This window comes from Oncorhynchus clarkii, chromosome 7 (assembly GCF_045791955.1).
Source record: "Oncorhynchus clarkii lewisi isolate Uvic-CL-2024 chromosome 7, UVic_Ocla_1.0, whole genome shotgun sequence".
In the NCBI taxonomy this organism is placed as follows: Eukaryota; Metazoa; Chordata; class Actinopteri; order Salmoniformes; family Salmonidae; genus Oncorhynchus; species Oncorhynchus clarkii.
Window position 1 is genome coordinate 16033180 of NC_092153.1, and position 20987 is coordinate 16054166.

At 49.0% G+C, this 20987-nt stretch overlaps 1 protein-coding gene across 1 annotated transcript in view; it reads left to right on the top strand.

The window, feature by feature from the left end:
* Positions 1 to 20987, top strand: part of LOC139412952 (guanine nucleotide-binding protein subunit alpha-11-like) — a 178596-nt gene that overhangs the window by 132946 nt on the left and 24663 nt on the right. The gene's annotated exons all lie outside the window — the stretch shown is intronic.

Sequence of the window (20987 nt, forward strand, 5' to 3'; positions counted from 1 at the left end):
GAAATTAAGACCGTTCTCTCTCTGACCTCACATAGTGTGTGTCACAAATGGCACCCTATTCCCTTTATAGTGCTCTACTTTTGACCAGGGCCCATATGTATTAAAACTTGTGGTTCATTTATCTTGCTGCGCTGCACTAGAGCCTCGTCACTGTGGGAGCATGTTGGTTAACCACCACTAGGTGGAGGAAGATTACTACCAAAGACTAGAGGGATGAGAACACAACAGGGCACACAACAGAAAGCACATAACAACAGGACACGTTCGAGTGTGTTGTTCATTCTGTATTCTAACCATGGTCATAGGACTGTTTAGTAGACGTCACAGCATTAGTCACCACTGGTTTACGTCAGACTACTGTTTACTTATCTCTCTCTGTGTGTGTGGGCCTGTGCGACCCCTCCCCCTCTGTGCTAGCTGATGTTATCTCTGTGTGTGTTCAGTAGGAGTCTTTAGGGTCAGGCATATTCACATCCAAACCTCCAGGTCTCCAGTACTGCCAGGGCAGCGTTCACCTGCAGTCCCAGGTCTCACACCTGAGATCTGAATCAGTCCCCGATAAGGGGGACTGAGGGATGAGGACTAAAAGTTTGTATATTGGAAATGGAAGGAGCAGAGAGGGAGGAGGTAGACGGAGGAGGTGGAAGGAGCAGAGAGGGAGGAGATAGACGGAGGAGGTGGAAGGAGCAGAGAGGGAGGAGATGGAAGGAGAAGAGAGGGGGAGGTGGAAGGAGCAGAGAGGGAGGAGGTGGAAGGAGCAGAGAGGGAGGAGGTGGAAGGAGCAGAGGGAGGAGGTGGAAGGAGCAGAGAGGGAGGAGGTAAAAGGAGCAGAGAGAGGAGGTGGAAGGAGCAGAGGGAGGAGGTGGAAGGAGCAGAGAGGGAGGAGGTAAAAGGAGCAGAGAGAGGAGGTGAATGGGGAAGGAGGTGAATGGAGAAGAGGGGAAGGAGGTGAATGGAGAAGAGGGGAAGGAGGTGAATGGAGAAGAGGGGAGGGAGGTGAATGGAGAAGAGTGGAGGGAGGTGAATGGAGAAGAGGGGGAGGTGGAAGGCGCAGAAATGGAGGTGGAAGGAGGGGAGGAGAGAGGAAGGAAGTGGAGTGAGGAGCAAGGAAGAAAGAAAGGGAGAAGAGTGGGAGGAAGTGGAAGGAGCAGAAATGGAGGTGGAAGGAGGGGAGGTGAAGGGAGGAAAGGGAGAGGTGGGAGGAGGTGGAGGTGAGGGAGTGGAGGAGGAGAGGGAGGAGGTGGAAAGAGCAGAGGGAGGAGGTGGAATTAGCAGAGGGAGGAGGTGGAAGGAGGAAAGGAGGAGGTGGGAGGAGGTGGAAGGAGCAGAGAGGGAGGAGGTGGAAGGAGCAGAGAGGGAGGAGGTGGAAGGAGCAGAGAGGGAGAAGGTGGATGGAGCAGAGAGGGAGGAGGTGGAAGGAGCAGAGAGGGAGGAGGTGGAAGGAGCAGAGAGGGAGAAGGTGGAAGGAGCAGAGAGGGAGAAGGTGGAAGGAGCAGAGAGGGAGAAGGTGGAAGGAGCAGAGAGGGAGAAGGTGGAAGGAGCAGAGAGGGAGAAGGTGGAAGGAGCAGAGAGGGAGGAGGTGGAAGGAGCAGAGAGGGAGGAGGTGGAAGGAGCAGAGGGAGGAGGTGGAAGGAGCAGAGGGAGGAGGTGGAAGGAGCAGAGGGAGGAGGTGGAAGGAGAGGGAGGTGGAAGGAGTAGAGGGAGGAGGTGGAAGGAGTAGAGGGAGGAGGTGGAATGAGTAGAGAGAGAGGAGGTGGAATGAGTAGAGAGAGAGGAGGTGGAAGGAGCAGAGGGAGGAGGTGGAATGAGAGGTGAAAGGAGGAAGTGGAAGGAAAGGGAGAAGGTGGAAGGAGAGGGAGGAGGTGGAAGGAGCAGAACTGGGAGGTGAAAGGAGCAGAGAGAGAGGAGATTGAATTGAGGAGAGAGAGAGAGGAGGTGAATGGAGAAGAGGGGGAGGAGGTGAATGGAGAAGAGGGGGAGGAGGTGAATGGAGAAGAGAGGGAGGAAGTGAAAGGAGTAGAGAGGGAGGGAAGAGGTGAAAGGAGAAGAGGGGAGGAGGTGAATGGAGAAGAGGGGAGGAGGTGAATGGAGAAGAGGGGGAGGAGGTGAATGGAGAAGAGGGGGAGGAGGTGAATGGAGAAGAGGGGAGGAGGTGAATGGAGAGGAGGGGGAGGGAGGTGAATGGAGAAGAGGGGAGGGAGGTGAATGGAGAAGAGGGGAGGGAGGTGAATGGAGAAGAGGGGAGGGATGTGAATGGAGAAGAGGGGAGGGAGGTGAATGGAGAAGAGGGGGAGGAGGTGGAAGGCGCAGAAATGGAGGTGGAAGGAGGGGAGGAGTGAGGAAGGAGGTGGAGGGAGGAGCATTGAAGAAAGAAAGGGAGAAGAGTGGGAGCAAGTGGAAGGAGCAGAAATGGAGGTGGAAGGAGGGGAGGTGAAGGGAGGAAAGGGAGAGGTGGGAGGAGGTGGAGGAGAGGGAGTGGAGGAGGAGAGGGAGGAGGTGGAATTAGCAGAGGGAGGAGGTGGAATTAGCAGAGGGAGGAGGTGGAATTAGCAGAGGGAGGAGGTGGAATTAGCAGAGCGAGAGGTGGAGGGAGGAGGAGAGGGAGTGGAGGAGGTGGAAAGAGCAGAGGGAGGAGGTGGGAGGAGAGGGAGGAGGTGGGAGGAGAGGGAGGAGGTGGGAGGAGTGGAAGTAGCAGAGAGGGAGGAGGTGGAAGTAGCAGAGAGGGAGGAGGTGGGAGGAGCAGAGAGGGAGGAGGTGTAAGTAGCAGAGAGGGAGGAGGTGGAAGGAGCAGAGGGAGGAGGTGGAAGGAGAGGGAGGTGGAAGGAGTAGAAGGAGGAGGTGAAAGGAGCAGAAATGGGAGGTGAAAGGAGCAGAGAGAGAGGAGATGGAATTGAGGAGAGAGGAGGTGAATGGAGAAGAGGGAGGAGGTGACTGGAGAAGAGGGGAGGAGGTGAATGGAGAAGGGGGGGAGGAGGTGAATGGAGAAGGGGGGGAGGAGGTGAATGGAGAAGGGGGGGGGGAGGTGAATGGAGAAGGGGGGAGGAGGTGAATGGAGAAGGGGGGAGGAGGTGAATGGAGAAGAGGGGGAGGAGGTGAATGGAGAAGAGGGGGAGGAGGTGAAAGGAGTAGAGAGGGAGGGAAGAGGTGAATGGAGAAGGGGGGAGGAGGTGAATGGAGAAGAGGGGAGGAGGTGAATGGAGAAGAGGGGGAGGAGGTGGAAGAGGGGGAGGAGGTGAAAGGAGTAGAGGGGGAGGAGGTGAAAGGAGTAGAGGGGGAGGAGGTGGAAGCAGACGAGGGGGAGGAGGTGGAAGGAGCAGAAATGGGAGGTGGAAGGAGCAGAGAGAGGAGGTGGAATGAGTAGAGAGAGGAGGTGGAATTGAGTAGAGAGGGGGAGGAGAATTGAAAAGAGGGGGAGGAGGTGAATGGAGAAGAGGGGAGGAGGTGAATGGAGAAGAGGATGGAGGAAGGAGGTGGAAGGAGAGCGGAGGTGGAGGAAGGAAGAAAGGGGGAGGGGGTGGGAGGAGGAGAAGAGAGGGAGGAGGTGGAAGGAACAGAAATTGAGGTGGAAGGAGGAAAGGGGGAGGGAGGAGGAGAAGAGAGGGAGGTGGAAGGAACAGAAATTGAGGTGGAAGGAGGAAAGGGAGAGGTGAGAGGGGGTGGAGGGAGGAGGTGGAAGGAAGGGGAAGGGAGGGAGGGGAGGTGGAAGGAGGTGGAATGAGCAGAGAAGGAAGAGGTGGAATGAGCAGAGAGGGAGGAGGTGGAATGAGCAGAGAGGGAGGAGGTGGAATGAGCAGAGGGAGGAGGTGGAATGAGCAGAGGGAGGAGGTGGAAGGAGAGGGAGGAGATGAAAGGAGCAGAAATGGGAGGTGGAATGAGTAGAGAGGGAGGAAGTGGAATGAGTAGAGAGGGGGGATGTGGAATGAGTAGAGAGGGAGGAGGTGGAATGAGTAGAGAGGGAGGAGGTGGAATGAGTAGAGAGGGAGGAGGTGGAATGAGTAGAGAGGGAGGAGGTGGAATGAGTAGAGAGGGAGGAGGTGGAATGAGTAGAGAGGGAGGAGGTGGAATGAGTAGAGAGGGAGGAGGTGGAATGAGTAGAGAGAAGGGATGTGGAACGAGTAGAGAGGGAGGAGGTGGAACGAGTAGAGAGGGAGGTGGTGGAACGAGTAGGGAGGGAGGAGGTGGAATGAGTAGAGGGAGGAGGTGAAAGGAGCAAAAATGGGAGGTGAAAGGAGCAGAGAGAGGAGGTGGAATGAGTAGAGAGAGGAGGTGAATGGAGAAGGGGAGAGGAGGTGAACGGAGAAGAGGGGAGGAGGTGAATGGAGTAGAGGGGGAGGAGGTGGAAGGCGCAGTAATGGAGGTGGAAGGAGGGGAGGAGAGAGGAAGGAGGTGGAGGAAGAAGGAAAGGGAGAAGAGTGGGAGGAGGTGGAAGGAGTGGAGGTGGAGGGAGGAAAGGTATAGGTGAGAGGAGGTGGGAGGAGGGAGTAGAGAGGATGGAGGAAAGGGAGAGGTGGAAGAAGGAAAGAGAGAGGAGGGAGGGAGGGAGGGAGGGAGGAGAGGAGGTGGAAGGAGAGAAAGGGAGGAGGAGAGGGATGAGGTGGAAGGAGGAGAGAGGGGAAGTGGAGGGAGGAGAGAAGGAGGAGGTGGAAGGAGGAGAGAGGGAGGAGGTGTAAGGAGACGAGGAGAGGTGGTGGAAGGAGGATGGGTGGTGCAAGGAGGAGAGAGGGATGATGTGGAAGAGCAGAAATTGAGGAGAGAGGGAGGAGGTGGGAGGAGAGAGGGTGGAGGGAGGTAGAGGAAGGAGGTGGAAGGAGCAGAAATCGAGGAGGAGAGAGGGAGGAGGTGGAGAGAGGGAGGAGGAAGGAGGAGAGGGTGGAGATGGAAGGAGGAGACGTAGGAAGTGAGAGGAGGAGAGGGTGGAGATGGAAGGAGGAGACGTAGGAAGTGAAAGGAGGAGAGGGTGGAAGGAGGAGAGGGTGGAGGTGGAAGGAGGAGAGGGAGGAGGTGTCAGGTGGAAAGGGAGGAGGTGTCAGGTGGAGAGGGAGGAGGTGGAAGGAGGAGCGAGGGAGGAGGTGGAAGGAGGAGCGAGGGGAGTTTGGAGAAAGGGGAGAGATGGGGAAGGTGGGAGGAGGAGATGTAGGAAGTGAAAGGAGGAGAGGGTGGAAGGAGGAGAGGGTGGAGGTGGAAGGAGGAGAGGGAGGAGGTGTCAGGCGGAGAGGGAGGAGGTGTCAGGCGGAGAGGGAGGAGGTGTCAGGCGGAAAATGGAGGAGGTGTCAGGCGGAGAGGGAGGAGGTGGAAGGAGGAGCGAGGGGAGTTTGGAGAAAGGGGAGAGATGGGGAAAGGAGGATGGGTGGTGCAAGGAGGAGAGAGGGATGATGTGGAAGAGCAGAAATTGAGGAGAGAGGGAGGAGGTGGGAGGAGAGAGAGAGGGAGGAGGTGGAGGGAGGTAGAGGAAGGAGGTGGAAGGAGCAGAAATGGAGGAGGAGAGAGGGAGGAGGTGGAAAGAGGAGAGAGGGAGGAGGAAGGAGGAGAGGGTGGAGATGGAAGGAGGAGACGTAGGAAGTGAAAGGAGGAGAGGGTGGAGATGGAAGGAGGAGACGTAGGAAGTGAAAGGAGGAGAGGGTGGAGATGGAAGGAGGAGAGGGTGGAAGGAGGAGAGGGTGGAGGTGTCAGGTGGAAAGGGAGGAGGTGTCAGGTGGAGAGTGAGGAGGTGGAAGGAGGAGAGGGAGGAGGTGTCAGGCGGAGAGGGAGGAGGTGGAAGGAGGAGCGAGGGAGGAGGTGGAAGGAGGAGCGAGGGGAGTTTGGAGAAAGGGGAGAGATGGGGAAGGTGGGAGGAGGAGATGTAGGAAGTGAAAGGAGGAGAGGGTGGAGATGGAAGGAGGAGACGTAGGAAGTGAAAGGAGGAGAGGGTGGAGATGGAAGGAGGAGACGTAGGAAGTGAAAGGAGGAGAGTGTGGAAGGAGGAGAGGGTGGAAGGAGGAGAGGGTGGAAGGAGGAGAGGGGGTAGGTGGAAGGAGGAGAGGGGGTAGGTGGAAAGAGGAGCGAGGGGAGGTGGAAGGAGGAGTGAGGGAGGTGGAAGGAGGAAAGGGTGGAGATGGAAGGAGGTGGAAGGAGGAGAGGGTGGAGGTGGAAGGAGGAGAGGGAGGAGGTGTCAGGCGGAAAGGGAGGAGGTGTCAGGCGGAGAGGGAGGAGGTGGAAGGAGGAGAGGGAGGAGGTGTCAGGCGGAGAGGGAGGAGGTGGAAGGAGGAGCGAGGGGAGTTTGGAGAAAGGGGAGAGATGGGGAAGGTGGGAGGAGGAGATGTAGGAAGTGAAAGGAGGAGAGGGTGGGTGGAGGTGGAAGGAGGAGAGGGTGGGTGGAGGTGGAAGGAGGAGAGGGTGGGTGGAGGTGGAAGGAGGAGAGAGGGTAGGTGGAAGGAGGAGAGAGGGTAGGTGGAAGGAGGAGAGAGGGTAGGTGGGAGGAGATAGGGGAGGTGGAAGGAGGAGAGAGGGGAGGTGGAAGGAGGAGAGAGGGGAGGTGGAAAGGAGGAGAGAGAGAGAGGGAGGATGTGGAAGGAGGAGAGAGGGAGGTGGAAGGAGGAGCGAGGGGAGGTGGAAGGAGGAGCGAGGGGAGGTGGAAGGAGGAGCGAGGGAGGTGGAAGGAGGAGAGGGTGGAGATGGAAGGAGGTGGAAGGAGGAGAGGGTGGAGATGGAAGGAGGAGAGGGTGGAGGTGGAAGGAGGAGAGGGAGGAGGTGACAGGCGGAAAGGGAGGGGGTGTCAGGCGGAGAGGGAGGAGAGGGAGGAGCGAGGGGAGTTTGAAGGAGGGGAGAGGGGAGATGGGAGGAGGTGGAAGGAGGAGAAAGGAGGAGAAAGGAGGTGGAAGGAGAGAGGGGGAGGTGGAAGGAGGGAGAGGGAGGTGAAGGGGGAGAGGGAGGAAGTGGAAGGAGGAGAGGTAGGAAGTGAAAGGAAGAGAGGGTGGAGGTGGAAGGAGGAGAGGGTGGAGGTGGAAGGAGGAGAGGGGGGAGGTGGAAGGAGGAGAGCGGGGATGAGAGTGGCGAGGTGGAAGGAGGAGAGCGGGAGGAGCGAGGGGAGGTGGAAGGAGGAGCGAGGGGAGTTGGAAGGAGAGAGGGAGGAGTTGGAAGGAGGAGAGAGGGAGGAGGTGGAAGGTGGGGAGAGGGGAGATGGAAGAAGGGGAGGTGGGAGGAGGTGGAAGGAGGTGGAAGGAGAGAGGGGGAGGTGGAAGGAGGGAGAGGGAGGTGAAGGGGGAGAGGGAGGAAGTGGAAGGAGGAGAGGGTGGAGGTGGAAGGAGGAGAGGGTGGAGGTGGAAGGAGGAGAGGGGGGAGGTGGAAGGAGGAGAGCGGGGATGAGAGTGGCGAGGTGGAAGGAGGAGAGCGGGAGGAGCGAGGGGAGGTGGAAGGAGGAGCGAGGGGAGTTGGAAGGAGGAGAGAGGGAGGAGGTGTAAGGTGGAGAGAGCAGAGGAGAGGGTGGAGGTGGAAGGAGAAGAGGGTGAGGGTGGAGTTGGAGAGAGGAAGGAGGAGAGGGAGTAGGTGAAAGGAGGAGGGAGGAGGTGGAAGGAGGAGAGGGGAGGAGGTGGAAAAGGAGAGAGGGAGGGAGGAGGTTGGAAGGAGAGAAGTTTGGAGGAGTTGGAAGGAGAGAGAGGGAGGAGTGGGAAGGAGAGAAGGTTGAAGGACGAGAGAGGGAGGAGGTGGAAAGAGGAGAGAGGAAGGAGTAGAAAGGGTGGTGGTGGACAGAGGAGAGAGGGAGGAGATTTGGAAGGAGGAGAGAGAAGAGGTGGAAGGAGTAGAAAGGGTGGAAAGGGAAGGTGGAGAGGGAGGAGGTTGGAAGGAGAGGAGGAGGGAGGAGTTGGAAGGAGGAGAGAGGGAGGAGGTGGAAGGAGGAGAGAGGGAGGAGGATGGAGGAGGATGGAAGGAGAGAGGGAGGAGGTTGGAAGGAGAGAAGGTGGAAGAAGGAGGAGGTTGAAGGAGGAGAGGGAGGAGGTGTAAGGAGAGTGGGGGAGGTGGAAGGAGGAGAGAGGGGAGGTGGAAAGGAGTAGAAAGGGTGAGAGGGGGAGGAGAGGAAGGAGAGAGAGTGGGAGGAGAGGAAAGAGGAGAGAGGGAGAAGGTGGAAGGAGGAGCTGGAGAGTAGGTGGAAGGAGGAGAGAGGGAGGAGAGGGAGGTGGAAGGAGGAGAGTAGGAGCAGAGGATCTTTCTCCTTAGACCCTCACACTTGAGGATGACTCACATGGCAAACACATGGCACACACTGACACGCATCACACACACTGACTGTTCCTGATCTGACTGGCTCATAGAGACCTCTTGCTTCAGTCTTATGCAGTGTGTCCTTAATAAAGAAAGCAGAGCTCGGTTTCAACCCGTCTTAAACACATAGAAACAGATCATACAGAATGTATATAGTTCTGTATGATATATAGAAGATGAAATGGAATACGCAGTCATGTGGAAGTGACCTTGGGAAGGGATGACCTTATCAATATCTCTGCCTGCAAACATTGTGTTGCCTTCTGAAGCTCCAACGGCACAAACACATCAACATCCCTCCCTGCCTACAAACATTATCTGTTACATTCTGAAGGATGCTCCATGTTTAGTGTTCCATGAAGGTGACATTGGTGGTAACGCACACACAAATACACACACAGGCACACACAGATTACATTGATGCATATGGGTGATACACACACACAGAATGGAATAGTGCGCCTGATTTTCCCCCAAGCCTTGTTCCCTGTGACACAAAGTAATGTACGTACATGAGTGACATAAGTACAGCGCGCGGGTGTGTGTGTGAGTGTGTATGTGCTCAAAGCTCCAAAGCATCTAGTTTGTTACCTGTCCAGTTCAACCTGCTCCAGGTGTGGTGGTATCCTGGATACAGTGACCAGGTAAGACCATACATGACTGCCTGTCCCAAATGGCATCCTATTCCCTTCATAGTGCAGTAGTTTTGACCAGGGCCCACAGGGCTCTGGTCAAAAGTAGTGCACTACAGCATGGTAGGGAATAGGGACGTTTGGGATGGTGATTACGAGAAATCTCACTCATCACAGGGCTTCATCTAGATGTGATGGTTGCTATGCATCGCCCCCACCTCCTTAGTTACTACCCAACTGCTGCAATACCTTCAACTTCACACAATAGAGAAAGAAGCTTCAGTTATATGGATTATGATCAGGGAACATTTCAGATATTCTTTTCAGTTTAATCATCTTAATGTTGAAGTTGGCATATTAATTTAGCATCCTAGCATATGAAGACATGTTTTTAAACCCTCTCAGAGTAAATGACTGAAGTGTTGAGCATTATGCAGTCCATTTCAGTGCTCAAAACACAATGACTAGAGTTTAAGTATAGCCTTCATGTAGTTAATGTATTACACTGTTATTTAACTTCACATAATTCTTCATTTGATAATCGGTCAAGGAAAAGCAAAGATTAATGAGTGTGATCGACAGTGTGTGCAACTTGTGCGGTGCTGCTGATATCCCACTAGCTGACGGTATTCAGTTTGACTGTGTTTCTCCAGAGCTCCGAGGAAAGCATCAGTTGACAGTTTCAAGCTCCCCCTAGCTGAATTGATTCTACTATGGGGCCGCTCGAAACGCAGCACCGTATGGCGGGGGTCTGCGATATTACTTCCTTCTTTAACCAACCCCTTTAAACAAACAAAACTCTTCGAAATAAAAATTAAGCCTATTCGTCTTCTTTGTTGTTTATTTTAGACTTTATAGTAGTCCAAATTAAAGTTGAGCAGCCAATGGTTAAGAATTCAATGTTTTGTCAAATATGCTCCCCCCCCCCTGTTCTTGGAAATAGTATATTCCACAATTTATTCCAGGCAAAGACTGACAGTTTTTTGGGTCACAGAACGGCTGTTGAAGTCACCAGTTTGCCCTCCCCCCGCCATAATAAGGAATTAGTACATTTTAGATAACGAAAAGGTTAGTGGACTGAGGGAGAAAGCATGTTGACATGTTTGCCCATTTCTACTGAATGAAAAGTATTTTGCCATCTTTATTAAAAGGCTTGAATGTTTTTCTCTAGTCTACAACATCCACCTTTCCTTTTTTAAATAAAAATAATAATATTTATATTTCACCTTTATTTAACCAGGTAGGCCAGTTGAGAACAAGTTCTCATTTGCAACTGCAACCTAGTCAAAATAAAGCAAAGCAGTGCGACAAAACAACATCACAGGGTTACACATGGAATAAACAAACGTACAGTCAATAACACAATAGAAAAATATGTATACAGTGTGCGCAAATGAAGGAGGTAAGGCAATAAATAGGCCATAGTGGAGAAGTAATTACAATTTAGCAATTAACACTGGAGTGATAGATGTGCATATGAAGATGTGCAAGTAGAAATACTGGTGTGCAAAAGAGCAGAAAAACAAATATGGGATAAGGTAGGTAGTTGGTTGGATGGGCTGTGTACAGCTGCAGCGATCGGTAAGCTGCTCTGACAGCTGATGCTTAAAGTTAGCGAGGGAGATATAAGTGATATAACTTCAGTGATTTTTGGAACTGGAAGGAGAGGCGGCCAAAGAAGGTGCTGGCTTTGGGGATGACCAGTGAAATATACCTGCTGGAGTGCGTGCTACGGGTGGGTGTTGCTATGGTGACCAGTGAGCTGAGATAAGGAGGAGCATTACCTAGCAAAGACTTATAGATGACCTGGAGTCAGTGGGTTTGGCGACGAATATGTAGAGAGGGCCAGCCGACGAGAGCATACATGTCACAGTGGTGGGTAGTATATGGCACTGTGATAGACTGCATCCAATTTGCTGAGTAGAGTGTTGGAGGCTATTTTGTAAATGACTTCGCCGAAGTCAAGGATCGGTAGGATAGTCAGTTTTACGAGGGTATGTTTGGCAGCAAAGGAGGCTTTGTTGCAAAATAGGAAGCCAATTCTAGATGTAATTTTGGATTGGAGATGCTTAATGAGTCTGGAAGGAGAGTTTACAGTCTAGCCAGACACCTAGGTATTTATAGTTGTCCACATATTCTAAGTCAGAACCGTTCAGAGTAGTGATGCTAGTTGGGCGGGCGGGTGCGGGCAGCGATCGGTTGAAGAGCATGCATTTAGTTTTACTAGTATTTAAGAGCAGTTGGAGGCCACGGAAGAAGTGTTGTATGGCATTGGGGCTCGTTTGGAGGTTTGTTAACACAGTGTCCAAAGAAGGGCCAGATGTATACAGAATGGTGTCTGCGTAGAGGTGGATCAAAGAATCACCTGCGGCAAGAGCGACATCATTGATATATACAGAGAAAAGAGTCGGCCCGAGAATTGAACCCTGTGGCACCCCATTGAGACTGCAAGAGGTCCGGACAACAGGCCCTCCGATTTGACACACTGAACTCTGTCTGAGAAGTAGTTAGTGAACCAGGCAAGGCAGTCATTTGAGAAACCAAGGCTGTTGAGTCTCCCGATAAGAATACAGGGATTGACAGAGTCGAAAGCCTTGGCCAGGTCGATGAAGACGGCTGCACAGTATTGTCTTCTATCGATGGCGGTTATGATATCATTTAGGACCTTGAGCGTGGCTGAGGTGCACCCGTGACCAGCTCAGATACCGGATTGCATAGCGGAGAAGCTATGGTGGGATTCTAAATGGTCAGTGATCTGTTTGTTCACTTGGCTTTCGAAGACTTTAGAAAGGCAGGGCAGGATGGCTATAGGTCTGTAACAGTTTGGGCGTACTAGTAATAGGGGTTCCAACAATGGCGGCAGATAATTTTAGGAAGAGAGGGTCCAGATTGTCTAGCCCAGCTGATTTGTAGGGATCCCGATTTTGCAGTGCAGCTCTATCAGAACATCAGCTGTCTGGATTTGGGTGAAGGAAATGGGGGGGGGATTGGGGCAGTTGCTGTGGGGGGTGCAGAGCTGTTGGCCGGGGTTTGGGTAGCCAGATGGAAAGCATGGTCAGTCGTAGAGAAATGCTTCTTGAAATTCTCGATTATCATGGAATTATCGGTGGTGAAAGTGTTTCCTAGCTTCAGTGCAGTGGACAGCTGAGAGGAGGTGCTCTTATTTTCCATGGACTTTACAGAGTCCCAAAACTTATGGGAATTGGTGCTGCAGGATGCAAATTTCTGTTTGAAAAAGCTAGCATTTGCTTTCCTAACTGACTGTGTACTGTATATTGGTTCCTGACTTCCCTGAAAAGTTGCATATCACTGGGACTATTCTATGCTAGTGCAGTACGCCACAGAATGTTTTTGTGCTGGTCAAGGGCAGTCAAGTCTGGAATGAAGTAAGGGCTATATCTGTTCCTTTTTTGAAAGGGGCATGCTTATAAAGATGGTGAGGAAAGCACTTTTAAAGAACAACCAGGCATCCTCTACTGACGGGATGAGGTCAATATCCTTCCAGAATACCCGGGCCAGGTCGATTAGAAAGGCCTGCTCGCAGAAGTGTTTTAGGGAGCGTTTGACAGTGATGAGAGGTGGTCGTTTGAACGTGGACATTTAACGCAGTGATCGCTGAGATCCTGGTTGAAAACAGCAGAGGTGTATTTAGAGGGCAAGTTGGTCAGGATGATATCTATGAGGGTGCCCATGTTTACAGATTTGGTGTTGTACATGGTAGGTTCCTTGATAATTTGTGTGAGATTGAGGGCATCTAGCTTAGATTGTAGGACTGCCGGGGTGTTAAGCATATCCCAGTTTAGGTCACCTAACAGTACAAACTCTGACGATAGATGGGGTCAATCAATTCACATATGGTATCCAGGGCACAGCTGGGAGCTGAGCGGGGTCTATAACAAGTGGCAACAGTGAGGGACTTATTTCTGGAGAGATGGATTTTTAAAAGTAGAAGCTCGAACTGTTTGGGCATAGACCTGGATAGTATGACAGAACTCTGCAGGCTATATCTACAGTAGATTGCCACTCCGGCCACTTTAGCAGTTCTATATTGACAGAAAATGTTGTAATTTGGGATGGAAATTTCAGAATTTTTGGTGGCCTTCCTAAGCCACGATTCAGGCACGGCTAGGACATCAGGGTTGGTGGAGTGTGCTAAAGCAGTGAATAAAGCAAACTTAGGGAGGAGGCTTCTAATGTTAACATGCATGAACCCAAGGCTTTTACAGTTAGGGGTTGCATCTCTGCAGGCGCCAGTTAAGCTAGGTGCGGTCTCCACATGTGTGGGGGGTGGGACAAAGGAGCTATCTGAGGCATGTTGAGCAGGACTAGGGGCTCCGCAGGAAAATTAAACAATAAGAGCTGCCCTAAACAACAGTATACAAGGCATATTGACATTAGAGAGAGGCATAAAGCAATCACAGGTGTTGATTGGGAGAGCTAAGACAACAACGGGTAAACAGCTAAGATGACAACAACGGGTAAATGGCGATGAATGGGCAGAGAGGGTCAGTTAGCTACACACAGGGCCTGAGTTCGAGGCTGGGGCCGACAGCTGGTTGAGAGCACATCGGCCAAATTACGTCAGCAGACTAGTAGACCAGTCGTGATGGATTGGCAGGGCTCCGTGTTGACAAAGGGTCCAGGCCAATTGGCAAGATAGGTATTGGAGTTGGTTCGTTTGCTAGCCGAGAGATGGGCCTAGATTGAGGATAACTGGTGCTTGCTTCTGGATAAGGGTGTTAGCCACAATAGCTACTCGGTAGCAGCTAGCTAGCTGTGAAGATCCGGTGTAATGGTCCAGAGCTTGCTGCAGGAAGGTCTTAAGGTCTTCATGAAAGACTAATGGAAGGAAAAACAGGAAGCAAGGAAAGCACTGGGGATATACAGAGAGACTGGTAAAAAAAATGGTATTAGCTTACTGTACATGTTAAAATAAATTTAGTCTGTCTTTTATCCGGTGATGTAGTGGAAAAAAACTGTGTCGCGCTGTGCAGACTGGCAGGTATTATCCGGGCTATTGTGTCTGAGATAAAGGTAAAGACCGCTATTAGTGGCTAACAATGACTAAATAGCCAGTAGCTAATTAGCTGGCTAGCTTCTGATGGAGGTTCCAGTTCTAAGGTAAAAAAAAAAATAGCAGATCCGTACCACATTGGGTATACCACCGTACCACCGCAGGAAGGTATATTTCATCCGAAAATGGAAAAAAAAGACATCTTACTGCTACGCCATTTTGGATCAGTTTCGCTGTGAAAATGTAGGCCTGTCTATGCTGTAACACATTTATCATAAATATATTATAATAGAGTAATTCCGTGCCAGTGCACATCTTAGTGATGGAAACTATGATTGTCATGTTGTTTTATTTTCTCCAGAATAAAAAAAGAAAAGACAAACAGAAGAGATTGAATAATAACATGTTGGACAATTATTATCAATAATGGAAAACTCTCTCTCCCCATATCCAGTACTGTACATATGGCTAGTGACACTTGACTCTACAGGCTCTAATGTAGCCATTCATCAAATCAAATTCTATTAGTCACATGCGTCGAATACAACAGGTTATTAGACCTTACAGTGAAATGCTTACTTACGAGCCCCTAACTGACAGTGCAGTTTCAAAAAATACGGATAAGAATGTGAGATAAAAGTAACAAGTTATTAAAGAGGAGCAGTAAAGAATAACAATATATACAAGGGGGTGCCGGTACAGAGTCAATGTGTGGGGGCACCGGTTAGTTGAGGTAGTATGTACATGTAGGTAGAGTTAATTAAAGTGACTATGCATAGATGACAACAGAGAGTGCCACTGGTGTGGAGAGGGGAGGGGGGCAATGTGAATAGTCTGGGTAGCCATTTAACTAGACGTTCAGGAGTCTTATGGCTTGGGAGTAGAAGTTGTTTAGAAGCCTCTTGGACCTAGACTTGGCGCTCCGGTACCACTTGCCATGTGGCAGCAGAGAGAACAGTCTATGACTACGGTGGCTGGAGTCTTTGACCATTTTTAGGGCCTTCCTCTGACACTGTCTGGTATAGAGGTCCCGGATAGCAGGAAGCTTGGCCCCAGTGATGTACTGTGCCATTCACACTACCCTCTGTAGTGCCTTGCGGTCAGAGGCCGAGAAGTTGCAATACCAGGCAGTGATGCAACCAGTCAAGATTAGTTTGATGGTGCAGATGTAGAACTTTTTGAGGATCTGAGGACCCATGCCAAATCTTTTCAGTCTCCTGAGAGGGAATAGGTTTTGTCGTGCCCGCTTCACGACTGTCTTGGTGTGTTTGGACCATGTTAGTTTGTTGGTGATGTGGACACCAAGTAACTTGAATCTCTCAACCTGCTCCACTGCAGCCCCGTCGATGAGAATGGGGGCGTGCGCGGTCCTCTTTTTTTCCTGTTGTTAACAATCATCTCCTTTGTCTTGATCACGTTGAGGGAGAGGTTGTTGTCCTGGCACCACACGGCCAGGTCTATGACCTTCTCTCTATAGGCTGTGTCGTTGTTGCCGGTGATCAAGCCTACCACTGTTGTGTCATTGGCAAATTTAATGATGGTGTTGGAATCGTGCCTGGCCGTGCAGTCATGAGTGAACAGGGAGTACAGGAGGAGGCTTTGCAAGCACCCCTGAGGGGCCCCTGTGTTGAGGATCAATGTGGTGGATGTGTTGTTACCTACCCTTACCACCTGGGAGCGGCCCGTCAGGAAGTCCACTATCCAGCTGCAGAGAGAGGTGTTTAGTCCCAGGGTCCTTAGCTTATTGATGGGCTTTGAGTGCACTATGGTGTTGAACGCTGAGCTGTAGTCAATGAATAGCATTCTCACATACAGTGGGGCAAACAAGTATTTAGTCAGCCACCAATTGTGCAAGTTCTCCCACTTAAAAAGGAGAGAGGCCTGTAATTTTCATCATAGGTACACTTCAACTATGACAGACAAAATTAGAAAAAAAAATCCAGAAAACCACTGTAGGATTTTTAATGAATTTATTTGCAAATTATGGTGGAAAATTGCATTTGGATGATCCAGAAGAAGATTGGGAGAATGTCATATGGTCAGATGAAACCAAAATATAACTTTTTGGTAAAAACTCAACTCGTCGTGTTTGGAGGACAAATAATGCTGAGTTGCATCCAAAGAACACCATACCTACTGTGAAGCATGGGGGTGGAAACATCATGCTTTGGGGCAGTTTTTCTGCAGGGACCAGGACGACTGATCCGTGTAAAGGAAAGAATGAATGGGTCCATGTATCGGTCCTGGAGTGGCCTAGCCAGTCTCCACATCTCAACCCCCTTAAGAGAGAGTCGGTCAAGCAGTAACACAAATATAAATAGTTTAAACACACACAAGTAAATGGTTTATATTTCCCCCAAATAAGTATATAGTATTGCAGTGAAGCACCCTCTAGTCGCTTCATGGGTGGAATGTTATTCATATTTTTCATAATTAATAAACATGATTAAATTTGTCACGAAAATCTGGTGTTTCTATGTCAAACGGTTTTGCTCCATTTCATTCTTATGTGATGTATATAAAGTCTAACATTGGGATGCAAACTCAAAATGTAATACATTTCAACTCTATATCCGACATGGTACAAGTGTCTTCTTATTTTTAAGCCCACAACCATTTGTGTGAGGTGTATACTTTTGTTTCAAAGAATATTTGTTTAAGACTACCAAGAAACACTCTGTGACCTTAACTTAGCCTACTGCAGTAAAAGGTTTAAAAACCTTTGCTCACCAATCCCTTTAGCGGGATCATTTTCATCAACATCCGGTGAATTGCAGAGCACCAAATTCAAATTAAATGACTAAAACTATTTAATTTTCATGAAATCACAAGTGCAATATACCAAAACACAGTTTAGCTTGTTGTTAATCCACCTGGTGTGTCAGATTTCAAAAAGGCTTTACGGTGAAAGAAAACCATGCGATTATGTGAGGACAGCTCTCAGCAGACACAACATTACAAACAGCTAGCAGCAAAGTAGATTGGTCATGAAAGTCAGAAAAGCAATAAAATGAATCGCTTACCTTTGATGATCTTCGTATGTTTGCACTCACGAGACTCCCAGTTACACAATAAATGTTTGTTTTGTTCAATAAAGATTATCTTTATATCCAAAAACCTCCATTTGGTTGGCGCATTTTGTTTAGTAATCCACAGGCTCGTGCAGGTCACGACGGGCAGACGAAAATTCCAAATAGTATCCATAAAAGTTCGTAGAAAAATGTCAAACGTTTTTTTATAATCAATTCTCAGGTTGTTTTTACAATAAATAATATTTCAACCGGACGGTAGCCTTTTTCAATAGAAGAGAGAAAGAAAAGGTCTCGCTCCAGTGGCGCGCACTCACGCGATGTGATCATTCTCGCTCATTTTTCAGAATAAAAGCCTGAAACTATGTCTAAAGACTGTTCACACCTTGTGGAAGCCATAGGGAAAGGAATCTGGTTGATATCCCTTTAAATTGAGGATAGGCTTGCAATGAAAAAGAGAGGCTTCAGAAAAACAGCACTTCCTGGATGGATTTTCCTCAGGTTTTCGCCTGCAATATCAGTTCTGTTATACTCACAGACAATATTTTGACAGTTTTGGAAACTTTAGTGTTTTCCTAATCTGCCAATTATATGCACATTCTAGCTTCTGGACCTGAGAAATAGGCAGTTTACTTTGGGCATGTTTTTCATCCAAACATCAAAATACTGCCCCCTAGCCTCAAGAGGTTTTAAATAAAGAAATGCACACGTTTATAGTCAAATTTGATCTTTCAAAACATACGTTTGAATGTTTTTCCTGTTTTGAACAGATATTTTGATACACTTCATCCAGCCACTTATGAACATTTGTCTGTTATTCAAAGTGTTGTGTTTCTGTGATACTCAGAGGCTGAGAAATTGGCGATTGAGCTAATTTGACATACTGACATGATTTAAAATGGCCAACGATATGGTCACTTGTGCCATCAGACTTTGAGCTCTAACTTTGGAACGCTACGGGCTGTCAACTCAGTTCTACTGACATCTGAAACATGACACTCTGGACTTGGTATGGAGACATTGACTAGGAGAATGTGCATTAACATTTAAAAAAAAAAAAAAAAATTGTTGTTCATGTTGTTTTCATGTCTCCGACACCTAATAATCGCTATAACCTTTAATCTACATCAGATTTTTACAAACAATTGATAAATCCTTAAAGCAAAATATAAAGATGAATGTTTTATTCACAACATCTGAATAGTACATAATAGAACCTGATAGAATAGAGCAGGTATGTACAAGTGCTTTGTGATGTCTGCAGTAGATACTGCTGAACAGCTAGAATGGACCCATTATGGCTAACACTGGATTTAACGTCATCCTTCACCGTGAGTGTGTGTATGTACCCCCGTTAGCTAATGGGGATCATATGTGGAGTCAGCACAGAAACACTAAACAATTTACTTTCCCCACCACCACACACACAAACATCCTCGGCCTTAAACCCCTCGTCAGTGAGTTAAACACTACTCCGTGGGGAGGTAGAGTACAGCCCTGCCACCGTGTGTGTTAGAGATAGGTGGATGTGGTGGTGAATGGAGGGAGAGACGAGGAGAGAGAGAGAGCAGGAGGTATGGAGTGCGCAGATGGAGAGGGACAGAGGTAAAGAACTAGAAAGACAGAGAGAGAAAAGAAAGAGAGGTTTAGAGGCCCACAGAGGGGTAGAGGGGCCCTGTAGTTCTGGCTGAGGGGTAAGACTGTCAACAACGCATGTATCAAAACCCCCAGACAACACACTCCATATATACACACACAGCCCGTTTTTGGTGTTTGTGTACGTACATAACACTGCATGGGACACCAAGAGCAGAGGTAAGACAAACATAATGCCAAGCATAACCTTCTCTACTGGAGAGAGTGGGGGAGGAAGAAGGATAAAAAAGGGGGAGGAAGAGGGGGAGGGAGAAGGAGAGAGATGGGCGAGGGAGAAGGATAAAAAAGGGGGAGGAAGAGGGGGAGGGAGAAGGAGAGAGATGGGCGAGAGGAGGATAAAAAGGGGGAGGAAGACAGGGAGAGGGGGAAGGAGAGAGAGGGGGAGAAGGAGAGAGAGGGGGGGAGGGAGAATGGAAAAGATGGGAGAGGGAGAAGGAGAGAGAGGGGGAGGGGAGAGAGGGAAAGTGGAAAATAGAGAGAACATTTAGAGAGAGATTAGGAGGGGGGATAGAATAGAGCATTATTTATTCAGTCAACAAACATACCTGGAAAAGTAGTTATATGGTCATTTTACCTAAAACCATTTAGACATTTCGGGAATAAAGCAATAAAGACATTACCAGATAACCATTACAGTAAGAGTTTGATTGAATTCAACATTTAAATAAAATTGTGTTAAAAGCTGAGAACTGTGTACTGTCTGTGTAGTAGCAGATCACACCACAGTCTGTGTTCCTTTAATGAAAAATCTGTGTTCCGGGTGTGTGTGTGTGAGCATGTGTATGTATGTGTGAGTGCGTGCCACTGTTAAAACGCTTCTTTAAGAGGACATGCAATCTGGATCCTATTTAACATCCATGTGTTTTTATTTCAGGGCTCTTAGGTCAGATGTACTTGACTCTGCTCCAACTGTTTAAAAGTTTGCCATTATTGACACACAGTATCAAAACTTAGATTAGATTGAAGAGGTGATATTTGACATTCTGATTCTAAAGCCTGTACGTACATGCATGTATGTGTGTGTGTTTGTGTGCCTACGGGTATGATATGACTGTACAGAGTTGTGTTCTGTCAGAAATAGGGCAGGTTAGGTCATAGACAGTTTCATAAGCCCAGTCTGACCTCTTTATACGGACACACACACAATCTCTCTCTCCCTCTCTTTCTTTCTCTCCTTTAATCTCTCAGAATATTAGTCAACTCGCTCAAATTCCCACATCTCTCTCTCTCTTTCTCTCCCTCTACGTCCCCTTTGTTTTCCACTGGCTGATTACAACCACGTGGATACGTAACAAAAATATGAACGCAACATGTAAAGTGTTGGTGCCATGTTTCATGAGCTGAAATAAAATATCCCAGAAATGTTCCATATGCACAAAAAGCTTATTTCTCTCATTCTGTGCACAAATTTTTTCACATCCTTGTTAGTGAGAATTTCTCCTTTGCCAAGATAATCCATCCACCTGACAGGTGTGGAATATCAAGAAGCTGATTAAACAGCACAATCATTACACAGGTGCACCTTGTGCTGGGGACAATAAAAGGCCACTCTAAAATGTGCAGTTTTGTCACACAACACAATGCCACAGATGTCTCAAGTTTTGAGAGAGCCTACAATTGGCATACAGATTGCAGGAATGTCGACCAGAGCTGTTGCCAGAGAATTCAACGTTAATTTGTTTTAGAGAATTTGGCAGTACGTCAAACTGGCCTCATAACCGCAGACCACGTGTAACTACACCAGCCCAGGACCTCCACATCCGGCTTCATCACCTGCGGGATCGTCTGAGGGGAGAAGGAGCTGAGGAGTATTTCTGTCTGTAATAAAGCCCTTTTTGTGGGGAAAAACTCATTCTGATTGGCTGGGCCTGGCTTCCCATTAGGTGGGCCTGGCACCCAAGTGGATGGGCTTATGCCTCCAAGGCCTACCCATGGCTGCACCCCTTGCCCAGTCATGTGAAATCCATAGATTAGGGCCTAATTCATTTATTTCAATTGACTGATTTCCTTATAAGAACTGTAACTCAGCAAAATCTTTGAAATTGTTGCATGTTGGGATTTATATTTTTGTTCAGTATAAAACAGCAACCTGCCATTTTAGTTTCTGTAAATATGGTCCACCTATATGTTGTGGTGCTAAAACCATGTACTTACATGGTAATTAGCAGGTAATCATTAGGGAGTAATGAGCATGAGCAGGTAAGGTGTAAATACAGTCCAGGTACACATTGTTGAAAAACACCTACAACCTGTTTGCAGCTTGCACAAGGAGTGGGGAGGATGGAGAAGATGGGTGGAAGAATTAATGAATGGGAGACAAGGGGAGAGGAAAGAAGAGGAGAGAAAAAGAGGCTGAAAAAGCAAGGAGAGGCAGCGTCATACCGAGGCACTAGTTGTCTGTGGTTTTCCTCTCAGACAGAG